We start from the raw sequence: 17,485 nt of genomic DNA on the forward strand, positions 1-17,485 counted from the left end.
TCGATTTGATTCGATTTACTCTTATATAGCAACACAGCCATTGCTTTTTATGATTTTTTTTCGAAATCTATACATTTGGATGTTTGACCCAAGAAATTAAATTACCCTGTTGAAATGTACTGCAGCAGGGATGTCACTGTATCTTGCACCTTTAGATTTGAGGTCAATCTTCAATCCTGAACTATACACGGGGTCATGAACTAAATTCCCATATTTAATTGCATTAGGCCAACAGATACAGCTGACTACATGTACAACTTAGCGGAGTTGCCGGTTTTTGTGGCCGTTACGTTAGTACTCCTACTCTGCAGATGTCGCTACAGCTTTTTGGAAATTAGGCGTATGGATGTACGGGGGGGGGGATACACGGAGAGCAGCAGAGCGCCGCTGACTGACTCGCAGTCTTCGTGAGCGATCGCGGCGCCCAGTCTCCGGCAGCCAGTTACGGACCAGACGCACCGGACAGCCGCGGGGAGGGATCGCCCGTCACCCTGGAACAGACGCACGACCGGAGGTAACACGGCGCTTCCACCAGCAGCACCAGTAACCCTGAAGCAGAAGCGCCCCGGCGGATTGCAGACTGCGGGGGCATTTCTGAGCGCTTTGCACGAACGGGCTTAGTTAGACGAGGCTAATACGGCGCATTAAAGGAGCGGTGTGAGTTGCAGGGAGTTACTGCAGGCTGTACAAGTTTAAGATCCCCAATCCTTAAAGGGGCCGCATTTAAACGGTCACAAAATCTGGAAGTCAGTGGAAATTGTTTGCCATGTATCGATCTAGCATCCTCACGCTATATCCTTTTGGGTATTTATTAATAAACTCCGACGATCCCGTTATGTTGCACACATCACATCAGCGTGTAATTCGGCGCGGTCTGTCGGCGTTCTTCGTCCATGTTTATTCTGCATGTCAGGCAGCGCTGGCACGCCGATGCTGCGCTTATTTCCGATGCTGTGCGCTTAAATGTTGTCTCTGAATTAAATTATCGGGTAATCCGAGTCCGCCCAGCACGCACGGTCCAGTCGGCTGCGGGCGCTAGAAGCGGATCCATGTTTCAAGACGCGCAAGGCTGTGCGCATCTCCCGTCTGGGTTGGTTTATGGCGTATTATTGCGGCCAGTTATCTGTCCCTGCAAACTTTTATATGTTTAGTTATCGGTTACTATTTGCCATTGTTTATTGCACGATCCAGCCCGTTAAATCGCCTTTTCCAGCTCGTACAGTTAATGTGACGTTGGTGTTTACATAACTGCCATTAATAACATAACTGCCATTAATATCTAGATTTTTTTTAACTATGTGTTACGGAGTAAAATAACAGGAAGGGGGGGGGCTCCAGGCTTTGTTTTTCATGATTATTTATTCTATTATGATGCCTATTAGCTGTCAGTAATATTCAGTAATAGTCTCGTTAACATCACGCGTGTCGGTCTTGTCAGATTTGAAACAAATATTTTCTCATTTAATCGGGGTTTAACACATTTATACGTGTGAATCCGACTCCTTGGTTGCGTTATGCCTTTGCCGAGTTTCTGCTTCATTATGCACTATATAGATCGGGTAAAGTATGCGGATATCTGCTTGATACAAATATGGGGGGAGATTTAAAACGGGAATATGTACAAAATCACGTAGCGTGTGTATGTTGGGGCCACCGGCGGGTTTCATTACGGTAAATGCTGACTAGCGAGGATGTGCCTGGGTGTATCTGAGGCTTCCTGCCCTGCTGCAGCACCCGCTCTCTTCTTTTTTATATTGACGGTTTTGAAAGGCAAATATATATATATATATATATTTATTTTATTTTTTTGCATTAATTCTTCGTGCAAACCATAGACCGTCCGTGATATACACTATTGCATGAGTGTATATGCATGCAATAACACTCTTGGGTGATAAGCAACTTATCCCCTGGCCACCGAGTCTGTTCGTATAAGTAATACTGGAGAGTAACTGGATTACAGTCGGCTTCTTAATTTACTGTAAGCAAATATTCGTACGACAGATGGTATCTCTGTATCATCACTGAGTATGCTTGTAAAACAGCCATTTTTTAACTATCAATGTCTGAAAACTTTTCGGTCCTGCGCTTAAGTTCATATAGAGGCTGCTGGTGCGCCGGAGGGTTGAGTTTCGTCAGCAGATTAAACGCCTTTCCTGGAATATGCGCTCACCGGTACATGGGCCGCACCCATGCTTACAGCCCCACATTTCCCAGCCGGTCTTTATGATGTCTGTTGGTGCAGTATATGCGAATTTAAAAGGCATAAATACGGCGGAGTAGCCGGAGATTAGATCAAGCTGAGCGGCACAAAGGAAGGATGGACTGAACATTTAGTGAAAGTAGGACGTGGGATCCTCAGCTGCGGCGCGTCCTGGCATCTGCGTCCAGCGTGGACCTTAAAATTAGAGCCCTGTGGCCTCACATTGGCGAGGACCCTGCGCATCCATAATTGAAGCCCTTTCTGTCACAATTGAAGCCCCTGAGCTCTTTTGGTTCTCTCAGCCTGCCCCTCCCTGGCTACTCATATTTAATGCATCTGAGGGTGGTTTGTGGTGGGGGGGGGGCAGCTGGTACCGTCTCCTTAGCTAGCTTGAATCTACCCTCTCAGCCACTGTGAATGGCCATTTCCTTCATTCCTGGCAGCAGGGGTTAAATACTGCATTGTAAAGTTCTCAGTTCTTTCGACTTTGAACATCATGCTTCATGTTTGGAGTGGGGGGGAGCAGGGAAAGTGCAGGTTGTGGTATTAAATATGTACCCATATTTCTTGCATCTGTAGTTTACCTTGAACAATGCACTTGTCACATGGCGAGATTAGTGCCAAAAGAATTATTGGTCCACCGAATGTTCTGGAAGTTGCCAAGAAGTGCAGCCACCTGAAGATGAATTAGGTGAAATAGCATTTGTGTGTGATGGATTTCGGGTTTATCTTGTCACTGGGATGGACAGGGGAGCAATATGATTTTTTTCCTCACTACGGTTGCCCTTGGTCAAATAGCGGATAATTGCCCAAATGAATAGAGCCTTTTAAGGGCCTGGATGGGTACCTCTGTCCTCCCTAACCCTACATCTTTTCTTTGTCTCTCAAGGAAGACGATGTAGGTGTCCTCATTCCCCCTTTCGTCATTGTGTGAAGTGATACCCCCAGGTGAAATTGTATCTTTGATGCTGCCATTTGCGGGTGGGAGGGGGGCACATTTGGCTTGGCATTTTTTGGCTGTAAAGGTCTCGGGCAAATGAGATGCAGACCACAAGAAGTGTCTTGTTCCGCTTGGCCGACACTGGTGGGGGTGCTACGTCATGCTGCCCGTCCCCCCCCCCCCCCCCCCCCGTCCTGGGAGCCGCCACCATCGCCGGGACGCGCCTTGAATAATGCAGAGGCGAGCCGCGTCTGGAGTGCTGCGCGATCCGCAGATGCGCAGACGTCAAGCCATGCTGAACGGACCCCCGCTGGAGCGGAGGTGTGGAGAGTCTGCCGTCCGCGAGCTGTGAAGGAAAAAAAATAATATAAAAATGGAGGGGAAGAAAAATACATAGAAACATGAAGGATTTTTTTTTCCTGCCCAAAGCTGGGTGTTTAGCTTGATTTCTCTGAGCACCTGTTGGAGGTCTGGCGCTGCGTGTGAAGCAGATCTGGCAGTGAAATTACAGATGCGTATAAGGAGCTGGTTACGGGTTCGAACAGCTGTGCGCGTGGAGGGCATCCAGTGATGGGACACCACTGGGGTACTGGAGGGCATCACTGGGCTTGGTTTTGTTGATTACTGCATTTGTGGAAGTAAGTCTTTTTCTCAATTCCCCCCTCAATCCCACCTCTGCTGACCCAGTGTTAGCATTAGGAGGTGCTACGCATTGCTACATGAGAGAGGGGGCACAGAGGGCAGACTGGCACTCCTTTGCTTTGCCAATTAGCAGACTCACACCTCAAACGGCTTCTTCTGTATTAGAGGTGCCACTTGGGGATATGAGAGATTGAGAAATGGATGGAGAGCGGGAGCTGTGGAGCAGCTAGTTATTGGTTACGCCAAGTCAAGTTTCGGGGCTGAAATTACACTGTGATGTATTGGGTGTCCAGCACTTTCCGTCGGCCAATCAGCAGTGTTGCACGGCAGCCTTCTGGGCCGTCCGGACTCCTGATAATTTAGACACAGTTGTCGCCCCCCCCCCACACCCTCCCATGCTGTGTTGGAATAGAGAGTCGTGCCATGCAATATGTCCGTTTCCCATGCGTGCAGCCAGTCGGCGAAGGGAGGACCGCCCAGCCCCATGCACAGAGGCGCAGCTCTGTGGCGGGCTGCCTTCCTGGGAGAGCCTGGGGTGCCATGCGGTGCCTCAGTACGGGGATTCTTTCAGCTGCGCGAGGGCCGGCGTGAGGTCGTCTGTGGCCATGGTTTTCCATACACCCGGGGGGACTGTTTTTAGCTGCTCAGTGGGATGGAGAGTGTGACAGAAGTTTGGAGGCAAGACACTTGTCAAGGGAAGGGAAGAACGGGATGATATTCTATTTTCTTTTCCCCCCTATGCAATTTACCCGGAACCATAATCATAGCTTTTCACTTATTATTTTTTTTTTTTCCATAATTGATGATGGATATCCTTCTGAAAAGAAATAAAATAGTGTTCTATTAAATGGCTGATTTAATAATTCATGGTTTGAGAGTTTGACACTGCATAACCAAGAGCATTCATATGACGTGTATGTAAAACACACCTGTTTAAGCGGGCTTATAGCTGCGCTAGGTGTGCTGTAGGCCATTAGAGGCGACACAGTGGGAAATGGCAAGATTCATTTTCTCTGGTTTTGTTTTGCAGACACTTTTTCTGCAAGGGCGAAACATTTTCAAACTCGCTGGGTCCATTATGTTTGTGGCTTTAGTTCTTTCTCTTCTGAAAGTATTAATTTTATTGACTACAGAATCTGTCGACGTGGATCAGAGTGCCCAGATTTTATCATTTATTCGTTTTTTTTTTCTCTCTTAAAAAAGCTCTTAACGCTGACCGAACATTCCGTATCATTTTGCTGTTTCCAGAAAGCAGACGTCTTAAAAAGCCCTGGGCCAAATCTGCCAGGAACCTCGCATCTGAATGGCCGATAACATGATTAAAAATGTTCCTTTCTCTGTTTTTATAAACTGCTTTTTAAAATTCTTTCGTGCAGCACACAATGGAAGAACTTTTCCCCTGAAGAATTCCTTAAGCCATAAAAGTGAAATGATAGTTTTTTAATATATATGTCAACTTTTTGTGGAAAGCCTCTAAAATTGCAACAACATTCCAGTCCTCCTGATTGCTTTTTGTTCTGCTATGTTTTTAGCTGTATATTTATTTTAATAATAAAAAAAACTGTAACCCCCCCCCCCCAAAAAAAAAACAAAAAAAAAACAAAAATGCAAGTGTCTTTTGGAAAAGGGGGCACATCACAGCCTTTGAAGAACCAGAGGATGTACCCCCTGAGCTTCTGGAAGGTCTTCAAGGAAGTCGCCCTGGCACACAAACTCTCTTTTAATTGGGGGGGGGGTGTTCTCATGAAGTGCTTGGAACATTAACCGCCCCCGCCACCCATCTTTTCATGTCCCGTCCCATTCGTTTACCTTAAAGACACCCAGCCGCATTACTTGAAACCACTGTACCTGCCCCAGGGCTGTTGTGAGCCAGATGTGACCCAGGGTGAGGAACTCTGATTAATTGCTCACTTTAATCCCTGAAACGATTCAAACGATTCCAAGCAGATCAGTTAAATTATTTGTTTGGTCTGTGTAGCTATTACTCTGTGCCACTTAAGCGTTAATTTAAAAAATAAGTAAATAAAAGCAGTTCACCTCCCCTCTCTGCGTTTACCGGGATGTGTGACTTTTAATTTATTACTGTGTCTCACGTCGGTCCACCACATCACTGCAGAGTGCTAGGCGGCGGAAATGCAGTAAATGCTTCGGAAAGTGGCCTTACAGAGCGGGGATGAGCTTCTGTAGTGGGACCTGTGTGATTCCGGTGTTCCGGTGGTAATCATCCACCCGTCCGTACTCGGTACCAGTGCGCAGCTGCCCGCCTGCGTATGTGAGAGCTGGGCCTCTCCACTTAGTGTCTGAAGCGTCCGTTATGTATTTGGCCGTTCCCTTAGTGCTGGGTTAGGCTGCTGTAAATTAGCAGCATGAGTACAGCTGCATTTCTGTTGTTGTTAGAGCTACCTCTGATGTGGTGTGATTGGGGGGGGGGGTGTGGAGAAGGGGAGCTGTCTGAGGCCTGGGAGAAGCACGGCATCGTCACCTGTGATGCCAGCCGAGTCTGGCTGGAGAGTTGCTGGCAGAGGAAAATGTCAGGAGATGGATGGGTGGGGGGGATCGGAGGGCTTAGGTGGGTTTGAGGACCCCCACCCCGCCCCCACCGCTGCTGTGACGCTGGTTAGGCGAGAGGGGGAAAGAGGACATGCTGAGATAAGAGAACATGAACCCGGGGGGGGGGTTCGGTCCAATGAAAAGGTCACTCCCCGCAGCCAGGGCGGAACACGCAAGAGGGGAGGCCCAGCCCAGCACCCGTGGCTTGCACGTCCTGCTCAGGGCGGGGAGCGGCACAAAGCGCCCAGGGGCCAGGGCGCCATATGGCTGCGGAGCTCTCCCAGTGTCGCTCCTCAAAGGCTGGGACAGATGGAGGCTCGCTCAGCCCCCTCCGCGGGTTCTAATCCGCCGTACTGGCAGGCAACGCCGCTTACGGGGCGCAGTTGAACGCTCTGTCCTGCAGGGGGCCCCGCAGACTGTGTGGTGACGGGGGGGGGGGGGGTGGGGGGGGGTGGGCACTGTTTGGGTGGTCCAGAGCTCACGTACTTCTGAAATGGGATTTTCTCCCATAATTCTGTGGTGCATTCCATGCCCTTGATACATGACGACGCTGTCATGGTGTGTCTTTGAGCGATACCGGCCCCCTGAAACCATCATCTCACCCCCCCCCTTGCCGCCATTTCTGGATGAGCTGTAAGAACACCCCACCCCACCCATCCCTCGCCTTTCCTGTCATTGGATTAGCTGATGGTCTGTTACCCGGACCATCGATTTTTTTTTTTTTATTTTCTATTTTTTTTCCTTCCCTACCCCCCCAGCTCTCAGGCCCTGCAGTTTCTCCTGTGTCCCAGTGTCTTGCTGGTACGCCTTCCCATCCACGGCGGCCCTGTGCAGACGAGAGCCACACTCCCTCTTCATGAATATGCAGCGTGAAGCGCGATCCTCCCTGGATCATCTTGCCGTCTGAGAGCACTGCAGATATCTGACTGTCTGCCCCCCCCCCCCCCCATACAGCACAAATCTGCCATGTGTTCAGGGTGTGACCCCCCTGCCCTGGGTTCCTGCGCTAAGATACCTTTAAGTGACTCCGAATCCAGGCTTCCTTCATATGCTTAAAATCAGCAATTGATGTTCTCATTTGGTCTCCAGCAACCCTGCAATCTTCTGCTTTTTCCATCCACCCTTTTTATCACGATTCTTCAAAAATAAAAACAATATACTGCAAAACTGTTATAATAGCACAAGAATATATTATGCGCTTATGTGATTTTTCTTTTTTTTTTTTTTTTTTAATAAGCGAAGCTGAATTATCGCTTGGCTTGCTGGAGGACACGCACCCTTTGAAGGGGTAGTTAAGCATTTGTGCGCCAGCAAGCCCCCACCCCCATGGGTTAATGATTCACACTGAGAGTGCCTCCCCCACAGTCTGTGACCTCTGCGCCGACCCCCGACGCGGTGCAGCGGGCGAGCCGTAAATGTCTCCCCGTCTAGACGGCGGTGAATGGAATTCTGAGAGGTCGCCTGCTGATTGGCTGGGAGGCGTGCCTGGGGTCGCCGGCGTTGCCGTTCCGACATCGCCATGGGAGACGGGAACATAAATGAGCAAACAGCTGAGGTCTGGTGGGGGTGGTTGCGGCGGGGGGGTCACTTTTAAACTCTCCTAACAGGAAGGCCTTGTTCTCCTTCATCACCTTGAGAAAAATAAGGTAACCTTTAAAGCTTTATGTGTTTATACGATGGTGGGAAACCATTACAGTGTTGTTTAATTTTAATAATTTAATCATTTTAATTAAATTTAATACAATAAAAATTCCCCTCTTTTCTGCAGATATTATGATTCCTGATAGAAATATGTATCTATGCATACTTTTCTACGTCTGTATTTTACAATGAGTGTGCGTATTTACATATTTATACTTGCATGAGTGGACTTAAGCCCTATTTTCTTTTTTGTTATTATTGGAAGTGGCCTCTCTGCCTTCTTCCGGTAAAACACAGCTTTGTGGAGAGGATTCCTCTCTGGGTTCACCTGTAGATGAAAGCATCTGGAACCTCTTCAGAAGGTGGGGGGGATAAATGCCCTTATTTATTTATTTTTGAATTTGCATTTTTGTCAGCCAGGGGCTGTGTAATGCATTCAGAGCAGGTGTGTCAGTGCCAAGCTGCAAGGCGGGTGGTCAGTTTGGTTGGTATCCTCTGGGGGGGGGGGGGGTCCTGGCTAGGCCGTGCTGGTTTGTTCTCGGGTGGGTGGTAGTCATCACTGTGGCACATGGATGTGTTAGTTTCTGTGCCCAGGAGGATACCTCTGTCCAGCTGTCCTCACCTCTGTCCAGCTGTCCTTGACCGTGTCATGGGGGAGGGTGGTGTAACTGTATTCACTGTAGTGTTGAGGCCGTGCAGGATTTGAGTTTAACAGTTACTTCTGCTGCTGTTGGGACATCCTGAGCCAGAGGCCTGGGTCTCCACCACGCAGACATTTTCACGTACGGGAGAGTGAAAGTGCCGTTGTCACCATGGAGATCAGAGCTGAGAGACACTCTCTCCCCCGAAGTGCTGGCTGTCCGTCGCCAGTTCTCCACTCCTGAAAGCCGAATCCCGCTCCGCAGGCGGGCACAGAGGTCGGTGTGTCCGAGTGGCACGGATGGCCGGGCCCGTTTTGGGACGGAGCAGTCCTGGGATGGGAATCTATTTGAGGTTACTTACGGTCTGGCAGTCACTGGCACTGCTGAATAAGTCTGTGAATGCAGGAGGACAGACCTGCGCGGTGCAGTTTGTTACAATTAGAGGGGAGCCTGGCAGAGAGAGCTGTCCATGAAACGTGCTTCCTGCTTTGATATTTATATCTGGATTGTCAAATTAGTTTTTTTATTTTTTAAACCCATAGGTGATGTAGTATGTTTGTGCTGTGTATTTTAAAAAATGATTCTTTCATTGTCTGATTTTATTTTAAGTTCTTTTGGGGAGGCATTTACAAGGCCACTTGCCAGCTTTCTTCACTATAGATAAAAACCTTTAGGTCTTCGATATCTTTCTCTTATGTCTCTTATGTATTTTAACACAAAGGGTGCTGAAAGTCAAATAGAAATCCCCCCCCCCCACTATGCAGTTTCTTGTACATAAGCCACCCCCCACCCAATTCACGGAGGTCTTTTCTCACATTTTGTGTATGCAGGGAAACATGCAGATTTCACTCCAAATTCCCAGGGTGTTAAGGGGGGGGGGGGTGTTTGGCTGAGCTGAAGATGTCCACCGGGGTCTGTCTGGAAGTCGTCCGGATGTGCGTTGGTTCTTGGCCCCCTTGTGTGTTGCGTTACGGTGTTACTTGCTGCCAATTGTTTGCGTGCTGGCTCCATGGAGACTGTTGCTATGTGCCTCGTTTGTCCCGTTCCGTGTGAAGGTGCCACGGGAATGACACCCTATGGGGGGGGAATGGGACGCCAGGTGAATAGGTGGACATGACTCCCTCTCCTCCGTCGTGCTGGCATGCCACTAAGCTCCTTGATGATCATTTGGTGGGAGGGCATGGCTGGACCCAGAGGCTTTGGAGGGGCAGGACAAGCCTCCCTGCCCCCTCCCCTCCTACCCCTGCCCCCTCCCTCACCTCCTTTGTTCCCCTCTCCAGTCTGTCAGTGACATGGGGCCTCTTGGCTCCACCTTCTCTCCCAAAAGCTTGGATCTCTCTAGGGGTGTTGCATTTATTTGACCCTGAGTGATCAGTGTATTTCAAAATATTGCTCATGAAATATTAAGAATAATATTGGAATAAGAAATTTATATAATGCAAATTTTTTGGCAGAGGAAAGTTGATATCAACTTGGGATTTTTGCCGGTTTTTGCTGCCCTGTGCCAGTCATTCAAAGCCAGGGGGGTGGCCTGGTTTGAAGATTTAGCTCTGATAAAAATCCCTCTCAAGGGCAAAGGTGTTGGTCTGAGTCGGACAGGGAAGGCCCACTTCCCAGCTCGGGATTTTTCTGAGGATGGGGTGTGAGGTGGCAGACCTGCTTGGCTGGGATCTGAGGACTGGCTTTGGGTTTGAATTTGACCTGAAGACAAGAAAGGGGATGGTACTGCTGTGAGGGGGGGGGGGGTCATGGTTGGGTCATGACACCTGAGCGACTCTGGTAATTTCCTCTACAAGGCTGGGGCTCTATGGTCACGCCCTCTGACCTCTGGGCTGGGGGGGTAGAAACTCAAACTGGCCACAGTGAGAAACAGGGAATGCGTCGAGGCATCTGGCGAATATCCCAGCAACGAGGGTGACAGACGGAGGGTCTGTGCTGCGGGTTCTGTCTGTGGGAGCAAGAGACGAAGAGGTGGTCTTGGGGGGTGAGGGGCAGTAAATCAGGCACCAATTCCCCCCCCCCCCCACACCACACACACACACACACACACACACACACACACACACACACACACAGACATGCATGTACATGCAAATGGACTGGGGATGATGATGACGAAGGAGGTTTTTGCTAGGTTCTGGGTCTCTGATTTGAATAATTTCTGTGTATTTCCACCTGGCCCCCTTAACAACCCCCCCCCCCCCCCCGCCCCCCAGCCACATCCGCAACGTCTGCTGGGCTGCTCTCCCGCACTGTCTGGGTGGAAATGCGATCCCAGGCAGTCCGGGCGACGGTGGGGGAGGGGGGGTGGTCGCTCGTTAAATCAGCCCCGTGCCATCAGAGGCATTGCAACGCTCAAGTGACTCACTCAGACGGGCCCAATCAATCGTACAGCCCAGACAGGCGGGGGGGGGGGGCGACACTGGGAGGGGGGGGGGGGATCATTGCGCCCATTCCTCAGAGTGAAAGTGAAATCCAGCCGGAGCAGGGCGTCCCCTTTCTGCATCGTGACCTCCGTGTCTTGGTCACTCCCTGTGTGTGTGTGTGTGTGTGTGTGTCTGCATGTGTGTGTGTGCCAGTGAGCTTCTATGTCTGTGTTTTTGTGTATGCATGTGTTTGTGCTCGCACGTATGTGTGTGAGAGAGACGGACGAGAGACTGACTGCAGAACTGTGGGCTTCTGTCTGAAACTGGGCCCATATTTTTCAAACTTTGTGTTCAACCACGTGTCTGAGAGACCATATAAGTCAGTATATGTGATAGTGTACAGAATCTTGCTCAGGTATATATATATGTGTGTGTGTGTGTGTGTGTGTGTGGGTCAAACATGCATTACATTGTGGGGACCAAACATCCCCACAATGTGATTAAAAACCTGCTATTTTGATGATGTGGGGGACCATTTTTTTTCGGGAAGCGGGAAGTTCAACTTTATAAAATTTGAGACTGCAAACATAAAACTCAAAAACATGTCAAAAGACTTGCATTTTGTTTGATTACTTGTGGTTAAGGTTGGCCTCGTGCCCAACCTTAGGATAGGCTCCGGACCCCCCGCGACCCAGTCGGATAAGCGGTTCGGAAAATGGATGGATGGTTAAGATTGTCATTGTTGGGACTAGGGTTTTTGCAAATAGAAATGAATGGATGGTCCCCATAAAGATATGAGCACAGGTGTTTGTGTGTGTGAGAGAGAGAGAGAGAGAGAGAGAGAGACCGCAATACCCTGGGTGTGTGGGTGTGCGCCTGTTGGATATGCCTGTGTTCTCCCTTGCCGTGGTGGCAGTAGAGCATATCTTGGGTATGAGCCCTTGTGTGGGAGCTGTTCCTCTTCTGGGGTTGGGGGGGGGGGGTGGTGTATCTCCACTGAGATCTCATGTGATCAGAATAGCCAGGGTAGTAAGTTGGGGTAGGGTTTTGACCTTGGGGATAATGTAGACCATTCCCTGTGCCACTCGCCCACACTCGCTGCGGGTCCTCTGTGACTTTTCACCACCTCTTTTGTTGTGGGGTTGGATACCAGGTTTGGATATCAGTGCATGTGGATCAGGTACTGGGAAGCTGGCTGCTTCACCATCACCCAAAGCCAGGGTTTCCCTAGCCGGCGTTCCCAAGTCCTCCAGGCTCCGGGTGAGAATTCCGGTGTCGTCACCGCATTTCAGGCCCATTACGCATCTCCTGCATCTGACACCCTTTTTTTGTCCTTACTTTCGAAGTAGCGGAAGAGCTTTATAATTTTTAAGTAAATGCGCATGATATTTTTTACATATGAGAACCTGGTGCCCTGAGCACTTGCAATCATCCTAATCGGTTTTTTTTTTTTTCGTTTTTTTTTTCATTTACATTTACAGCTGATGAATGGCATACAGGAGAGTCCTATGCCTTTATCGTATTTTTTTTTCTCTTCCAATGGCAGCCTGCTCTTTGTTATGCACAAAGTGGAGAAGTTGTTAGCTCGTTGATCAATGTCAGAATTACAGCGTAGCCCCGAGGTTCGCCTTCACTCCGAACACACTGCTGTAAGGCACTCTAGCTAATTAAAATGTGCGGCACCGGGCAGGGAGGGACATCTCCCCCCATTTGTGGAAAACCGAATCCTGGGAGTTACGGGCTAGCCTGCCAAGGACCGGTGTGCAATGCCTTGTGTGGTTATTATTAAAGTGGGAGCGGGGTGGTCTGCCATGCTGGTTTTGGGGACAATAGGTCTTGCCCAGTGGTCAACTGGCTACATCCCTCCTGCTGTAAAACAGCTTGAACTAGAGAGACGCTCACTGTGTCCTATTTGCAGGTGCGTGTGGTCAGGCTCTTAAGCCAGCTGTCTAGGTGTCTGCTTACATAAAGTACATCTCGCACACATTTTTTATATAAATATCTTAGTTATGTGGAGTGTTGATTTTTTTTCCACTTAATTCTGCGTTTCCCCCCCCCCAACTCTCTATTTCTCTATTTAGCTATCGATCTATCTATCTAATCTTCTTTGTATGTTCTAAGTGTGGTGTCCCGTGATGTGGACGACATCTCAGATTAACCGATGATTTGTCAGCTTTGTTTATTTGGGCCCCGGAACCTTAAGCCTGATCCCCCTGAAGTTAGTTTCCGACAGGGTGCGATGACACAATGTGCATCAGGCCCTGGATCTGTGGCAGGAAGTCGCATTTTAATTCCGCGAAATGCCTGCAGTGACTTGAAGAATTAGGGCTAGAGGTTGTGCGGGAAGCTGTTTTGAAAGTTTGGCGAAAATGCTCGCATTGCGCCGCAAACGGCGGGCCGTGGAGCGAGCGGTAATGTATTCCGCCACCCGCCGCCTGCGTCTCTCTGCCTGGTGAGACAGCCCAATACATCATTCCGGATTTCGCCTCGAGACGTCTTCCTCCTTCACCCCCCCCCGGCAGATTCTGAGTAACGGAGAGTCTGCTTCGCACCAAAGTTTGCCCCGGAGATGTGAACGTCAGAAAGCTTTTCAGCGTGCGAAGGCTCATCTGTCATTATTTTGACTACGCAGCCCAGTATGAGAGGTTGGTTTGTCATCTATTGGGGGCGGGGGGAGCAGACATAGGAATGAATGTTGGTTTGTTAAGCAGATGTTGCAGTCTGCGGGTCCTGAACATTCTCAGTCTCCGGGCCCCGAACATTCTGACCTACTCAGGATCTATGGGGATGTTTAGGGCCACCACAGACTGTATTTATGCCGACCAGAATTATCTGTCTGTTGTACGATTGAGAGCGGAGGGCAGCTGCTGATCAGTTTGTGTGCCATTTGTGCCATTTCTCAGCGTACGGTGGCCTCAAAAAGAAAGTAAATATCAATGAAATCAAAAAAGACACTTTGACACTGACCAGAAACTAAAGGATTTTTAAATGACCCTCTAAATATTTATCAGTACTTCTGTTCATCCATGGATCCATATTCTAATCGTTTATCCTGGTTTGGGTTGTGCATATATCAGTACTTTGTGATCACAAAGCAGGCTGTTTTTTATGATCCATCCCAAAAGCTGATCTTGGTCAGGATCTAGAGGATCTGGAGTCTATACCAGCCAGTACAGGGCAAAAGGCACCTTGGTTGAGATGCCCGTCTATCAGAGTACGCATACACGAGGTCATACTCTACAGAGCCCATCTATCGGAGTACGGATTCACGAGGTCATACTCTACAGAGCCGGCCTATCGGAGTACGCATACACGAGGTCATACTCTACAGAGCCGGCCTATCGGAGTACGCATACACGAGGTCATACTCTACAGAGCCGGTCTATCGGAGTACGCATACACGAGGTCATACTCTACAGAGCCGGCCTATCGGAGTACGCATACACGAGGTCATACTCTACAGAGCCGGTCTATTCGGAGTACGCATACACGAGGTCATACTCTACAGAGCCGGCCTATCGGAGTACGCATACACGAGGTCATACTCTACAGAGCCGGTCTATCGGAGTACGCATACACGAGGTCATACTCTACAGAGCCGGTCTATCGGAGTACGCATACACGAGGTCATACTCTACAGCAGTGATTCCCAACCGGGGGGTACGCGTACCCCTAGTGGTACGCGAGCACATTACAGGGGGTACGTGGAAAAATTTTTATATTTAATTTCCCTGATGATGGGTAAATATTATCAGCCATTCCATTAGCTGTGCCCTGGTATAGAAAGAAAATCTATCTGGGATGTGTTGCTTAATGAATTAATTGTTCAAGTTATGGAGATTTAATAAAAATGTTTTAAATTTGATAATCAGTTGTACGTTCCTACTTTTATTTAATCATCAACACATTTGACAAAGGGGGGTACTTGTGGTATGAGAAAATCTCTCAGGGGGTACACAATTCAAAAAAGGTTGGGAAACACTGCTCTACAGAGCCGGCCTATCGGAGTACCGCATACACGAGGTCATACTCTACAGAGCCGGCTATCGGAGTATGCATACACGAGGTCATACTCTACAGAGCCGGCCTATCGGAGTACGCATACACAAGGTCATACTCTACAGAGCCGGCCTATCGGAGTACGCATACACGAGGTCATACTCTACAGAGCTACCAATTAGTCTGCCTGCATGGAGACTAATTCGCAACCAGAAGAAAGGCAGACAACTCAGGGAGAGCATTCAAACTCTGCACACACACAGAGCAGGCCTCGAACCCCCACCCCTGGAGGCATGAGGTGATAAGTGCTACCCACTGAGCCACCGTTCTTGCTCCACACCTAAAGGGTGTACTAAAATACATCCTTACCTAGTACATGTGTGTCCCCCCAGGGCTGGGTGGGGACAGTCTATACTCTCCCATTTGAGTAATGACAGTATTGTTCAGCTGAGGGGAAGCAGTTGTCATGGAAAAGCTATTTTTTTCCCTATGATTGTTTGGACGGTACACTGCTGGCTCACTGCAGTTCTTTTGTGACAGATTACGAGACGTGTATATTGGTGTGAAAATTACGTCTTACTCTTATCCGGTTTGAATCCCCCCCCCTCAACAGTCTGTCGGGTGTTCCCACAGGCCTAACCAATGGGTCATGCTCGGACAGCCACTAGCCAGTGATGTCTGACGTTGTGTAGCGCCTCGGGAACGGCGCCACGGGGGAGGGGCCAGGCAGTGTGAGACGCTGAACTTGCAGCTTGGACGTGCTGGTGCCTGTGTCAGCTTCGTCTTTGTTGTGTCCCCTTGCTTAGACGCCAATAAGCACCTGTCAATCAAAGGCTCTGGTGTACGTTCCTGAGGTACTTGCCAAGTAGTTAGCGCAGACGAAATCACAATTTTGCCAATTTGCTAGTATAATGTTTCATTTAATGTGGAACCGGTGTCTTTAAATAGCCCCCATTAAATATGCGTGTATACGATGTGTAACGCCGACTGAAACAGAACTCGAGCGTTTAAATTGTTTACTCTGAAAGCAGGACACGATCCGATTTAAATCAGGATAATGCTGCTTTTCAATCTTTCACCCTCAAGTGTCTCTCATAATTAATTCTTACTCAACAATAAGTATAATAATTTATGTATGAGTGTATTGCATTCACAAGTAAACAACACTGGAGTTGATTTCACTGTTAAGCAACATTAAGCAGTGGAGGAAAGTAGACAAATGGATGATGGCCCTGAAATTCCATTATGCAAAGCTAAAATAAGAATAAATGTATGATTCTTCCCTAATTGTCCATTTACGCATGCCTTGTGATGTCTGCTGGATGTTGCCTGGCCTTCACGGTCATTGGTCAGAAATGTGCACACTTCTATGAGCAGGTGGAGACTAACCCGTGAAACAATGCCCAAGGTGCGTACGTGAGAGAAGACCTTTGCCATACATATGTATTGCTTTGCAATTTGCTTGTGATATTCTACAGGAAATATCACAGAAATAATTCATGATTCTGGAATGTTCCCTGGTGACCCCTAAACTTTCAGGCACCCACACCCTGTAAAGTCAAATGAAAACATGTGCCTGGTGTGTGTGAGCGGGGGGTGGGGGGGGGGGTCGGGGGTGTTTATCTAAGCTTTCTGCACAGACCACAAAGCCGCTATATCTTTCAGACTTTGTGTATTCAATACCTGACTACCCCAGAATATTTGTCTGCGAATTCATTTTTCTATCCACGTTCACCTCCTTCTCTCCCTCCCTCTCTCTCTCACTCTCTCTCTCTCTTGGAAGAGAGGCCGCTCTGTTTCTTCTCGTCATGGCACTCTCCTTCAGATGAGATGGATTTTTTTTCTCCCCCCCCCTTTACATAAATATTTGTCCTCCTAGGTGCCTTGGCAGTACGGAGTGTACTTGTTAGGCCGCTCCACGCCTGTGTTTTGTGAGGGATCTTCTGTCCCCTGCTCGGTTCCTACTGATCATTTATAAGCACAGCTTGTGTGTCCTCTGTGTATTTATAAAACCACTGTTTTGTAAAAAAAATATATATATATCTTATTAATACAAATAACAAGAATAAGGCCCTTTCCTGTAAACCTTTTATAAGGAGTGCATCCCACAGTAGGCCTCTCCTTGTCCACTCTTCCACTTTCTGCCTGTCCACTGTCTCTATCAGAGCCACTTGGCATGTGAAAGGAGTCTCTCTTCCCGGCATCCCGTTTAGCTGCCACGCTGTGGAATTATCCCCCTCATCGATCCTCTTTTCTGCCCCCCCCCCCCCCCATCCTCACACCATATTAACACCAGATGCTGATGGTGCGTTCCTAAGGTTACGGAACTTCCTCAGACTCGCAACTGTTTACGGAAGGATGCAGTTACATTGGCCTGCCCCAATGGGCATTTAATGTCCTTTTTATTCACTACGAAAGTGAAACCAATATGTATTACAAAAAAAAAAAGAACGTTTTTAATCCTCAGGATAACTTTAAAATTCATGGGAATCTATTGAGCAGA

General features: G+C 48.6%; 1 protein-coding gene across 3 annotated transcripts in view; it reads left to right on the forward strand.

Moving 5' to 3' along the window:
• Nucleotides 1–349: 349 nt before the first annotated feature.
• The window catches only part of LOC125749148 (low-density lipoprotein receptor class A domain-containing protein 4-like), a 61,641-nt gene continuing 44,505 nt past the window's right edge, over nt 350–17,485 (forward strand). Inside the window, exon 1 of one of the 3 annotated variants that reach the window (XM_049026092.1) lies at nt 350–514. The gene's annotated coding sequence lies outside the window, so the exon portion shown is untranslated. Of the gene's footprint in view, nt 515–1,026; nt 1,091–7,775; nt 7,982–17,485 lie in introns of those variants that run through there. The other 2 variants (XM_049026094.1, XM_049026093.1) reach the window with 2 other exon arrangements.

The sequence above is a fragment of the Brienomyrus brachyistius genome, chromosome 9 (genome assembly GCF_023856365.1).
Source record: "Brienomyrus brachyistius isolate T26 chromosome 9, BBRACH_0.4, whole genome shotgun sequence".
Classification (NCBI taxonomy): Eukaryota; Metazoa; Chordata; class Actinopteri; order Osteoglossiformes; family Mormyridae; genus Brienomyrus; species Brienomyrus brachyistius.